We start from the raw sequence: 3,588 nt of genomic DNA, 5'->3' as shown, positions 1-3,588 counted from the left end.
GGACGTTTGGACGCCGAAATCATAGCACTGACAGTTCTATAATGTACCCATCCGTTGTAGATAGTCCGTTCTGGCAGCTGTCGTCGTCGAGAACGTTCTAACACCGGATTTACCTTCGAAAGTCGTTGCTGAAAGAATCTGTTCGTCTGCACCTATCCCCGGATTTCAGCGATCAGAAGAATTTAACAGCCGCCCGGAAAGTTTTCAAAGCTTCACGAAGACGTGAGTGGATTGTTTTATTGTACAGAAGAGCCATTGTTACTGCCGGTAACACTAGACCCTCCCTGACAGGCCGTTAGGGCACCAGATTGATGTGTCGAAGCAGGGATGTCCGGGTACGTGAGGGGGAGGGGGGCGTAGGCCGACGTTCTGGTCTGGCAAGGTTGCCTAAACTTTCAATATTCATGTGCCACAAACACTGTGCTATTCATCAAAGTCCCATGGGAATCACACAGCCCTCTAGTTTATATCACCAACTGAGCATCTGTGTAGTTAAACTGTCTTAATCCTTACTGTTCCTTTAATTCTACGGTGTTCTTTTCCAAAACATCTTGACGTCTGACCCGAGGGAGCCTTGAATGATGACGTTTGTTCGTCACGTCTATGTTTAGAAGCCGGGTGTCTGATTTGTTTACACTCTGCCACCATTCCTAACATTTTGTGCGAGAAAACAACAAAACATTTTGAGTAATATCCCATAAAATTTAGAAAATACGTTGAAATTGTGTGGTGTTTTGATGTTTTTGTTCTTGATGTTTTGAAATGTGTAGCCATGTTTGTGTGACAGTGTCAATAGATTCTAGTGGACATGGGTGATTCTTAGACACGGTAGAATAGGTCAGACTTAACTCAGAATACTGTGTAAACTTGACCAATTTTCTGTAGCTTGATGATAACAAAGATTTGACTTTTAATACATAAAAGTATGGATACAGTATTACTAACAGAGATGCTATACTATATGTCTATAGTTATCATATACAATTAATGTGAAAGGCTTTCTACACAAAAGACACACAAGCAACTGTCATTTTTTTATTTGAAATTATACATCTTGTTATGAAGATGGATGTTGATATTAATGACACTAACAGTGTTTTGATTGTCAGCCATATGGCCATCAATAGTAATGAATCATTCATATCTGAATGATGAAACATAAATCTGTGAAAAATTTTCAATGCAGATTTTGATTGTAAAATGTTATTGTCCCAGCCTTGTCCTTACTATGAACTCAAGTGCTTATGTGCATGTCGGTATTGGAAATTGGATGGCATTTTGGATCAATTACTACTAATACTAGTATTTTACACCTCTGTGAGTTGGTGCAATTGAATTGCCACAGCTTTTGTCAGCCAGGCTTTGTTTAATTGTTACTTTGGACCCTGCAGTCAAAAACCATTATTGGGTGAAATGTGAGGTATACTAGTACTAGTAGTAGAAGTTCTGTAAAATGAACTTACACACATGAAGAGAGTTTAAGATATTATATCACAATTGAATATTGGTCTAGATATTTAAATGTCTGCTTTGTTTGGATCCTTTAAAATTCAAATCAAGAGTGGATTTTAAGTGCTTTATTGGTTTATATAAGCCTGGTGTTAATAAGATTACACGATTTCCATGTTGTGACCTCAGCTGTTCTACAATAGAGTATGATTGGTATGATTGCTCCCAGAAAAGATTTAATAGATACTAGCTTTGGAGAATTCTTTAGTAGGGTGAAATTTTAGGCTAATTTTTAACCTAACCAGATTATACAATATGGTTTTATCTTACAGAGATTAGGTTCCAGTTGGCAGACAAGTTGAAAACTGGAAAAAAATATAGAAAGCCAGATAAAAATACCTACTACTAGTACAGTAGAAGCCGCTTAAATGCACACCCAATTTGCCAGAGCATTTCGTGCAATTATCCGAATGGTGCAATAAAACGAAGTTATTAAGCTGGGCTGCACCACCGTGGGATTTGGGGATTTCGTGCAATTAACAGAAGTGTGCGATTATCCATTGTGCAATTAACTGGCTTCCACTGTACTAGAGAAAATTCCCCAAACCAGCTGGAGCCAAACCTCTACTTTGAGAATAGTTCTTCTATTTTGCTGGAAGAAATTATGCAAAAACCTACTTCTCATTTGCTACAAACAGTATTATGCAGGATAATTAAGGGTGAAAATGAAGAAAAATTGGATGTATTGTGACATAATCAAGTTAGTGCTTTATTGTTCTTTCAATGGTGACATGTGTTCTGTATTGATTCCTATTGCCATTGGTGATGTTACACAGACAGTTTGGTGAAAAACGGCTGCAGTAATTGATATTGCTTGGGCACCTCCTTCAGAAGACATCAAATTGTCACCATTAGTATGCTGTTAGCGTAGACTATTATGGCTTCTTTGAAAAGACCCAGATAGCATTATTGACTTGTGACAGATCTTGTGATAGGATTGCATAATCAGTTAATGGGCATCTCTTCTGAACCCTTGAACTGCAATTAGTGCAAATGAATGTTTGATGGATAACCAAGGACCTTAATGAAAGCTCCCTGGGATAACAATGTAGCTGTAAAATCGCGATGGTGTCCAAAGACCATATTATACTTAAGATTTTGACCATGATTGGTTTGTTTCCTTGACCTTGATCTTGACCTTTCTGCCACAAATTCATGACATCACAAGTTCCTTTCCACTGTATTATTAGTAATTTACTATTGCATTATAGAATTGTTTCAACAACAACAAAAACACTGCAAAGCCTCCTTTTCAATTTCACTCTGTATCTGACTGCAAAATCAGACTTAGTATTGTGAAAGTGAATGAATTTACATCAGCGTCTTTCATCCTGATTCTAGCTAGCCTATAGCCACAGTAGCACTATACTATTACTGCTAGTAGTCAGATACTAGTACACTACTTCTTGCTGTAGCCTTCAAGTATGACATAACTGTCAAAATTTGTTAAATGTTGTCTGTTATCTGTCAAACTTCAAAGACAGTCTAGCAATACAATGCTTGCTTCTGTCAAACTTGAGATCTCAGGTATTGTTCAGGTTTGTTTGCATGCCTTTTGAACCGTGGGCATGTTTGTGCTGGCTTTGTACCTTTATTGCTAATAGCCTGTGTCTCAGGTATCTTTTGTTGGTTACCTGATCAAGAAAAGATCAGGGTCAAAAGTGCAACTCGTTTCTGCTTCTTTAAGTTCTTAAACATAAAAGGGACTAAAAAGAAAAAATGTGTGGCAATAGGAAGAAAAAGATAATACCAGAAGGGTAACATGAACATGCTTGTTACCTCCATGAGGTATTGTTTTTTGTCTGTCTGTCTATAGTGTCTGTTATTTGTGCTTCCAGATATTTTTTTGTGGCCAGTATAACTTAAGAACCTTAGATTATGATTATATGGTGTATGGGGGTAGGACTTGGAAAGACCAAGGTCAAGGCCAGGTCTAAGCCTCCCTGGTGGGTTTTCTGGGTACTGTAGGAGAACTCCTTTCCCTACATATATATATACATGTCAGGGAAATGTGACCCTATCCAGGAATTTTTGAAAAATATTGAAAATAAAAATTTCCTTCCATAGTAAAAATGGGTT

At 37.6% G+C, this 3,588-nt stretch overlaps 1 protein-coding gene across 12 annotated transcripts in view; it reads left to right on the top strand.

The window, feature by feature from the left end:
• Nucleotides 1–6: 6 nt before the first annotated feature.
• The window catches only part of LOC118425666 (CAP-Gly domain-containing linker protein 1-like), an 80,473-nt gene continuing 76,891 nt past the window's right edge, over nucleotides 7–3,588 (top strand). For all 12 annotated transcript variants that reach the window (XM_035834657.1, XM_035834658.1, XM_035834661.1 and 9 more), the window contains exon 1: nucleotides 7–222. The gene's annotated coding sequence lies outside the window, so the exon portion shown is untranslated. The remainder of the gene's footprint in view (nucleotides 223–3,588) is intronic.

The sequence above is a fragment of the Branchiostoma floridae genome, chromosome 11 (assembly GCF_000003815.2).
Source record: "Branchiostoma floridae strain S238N-H82 chromosome 11, Bfl_VNyyK, whole genome shotgun sequence".
NCBI lineage: Eukaryota > Metazoa > Chordata > Leptocardii > Amphioxiformes > Branchiostomatidae > Branchiostoma > Branchiostoma floridae.
The sequence above is the reverse complement of the archived record's forward strand: the minus strand, read 5'-3'. Positions and strand labels throughout refer to the sequence as shown.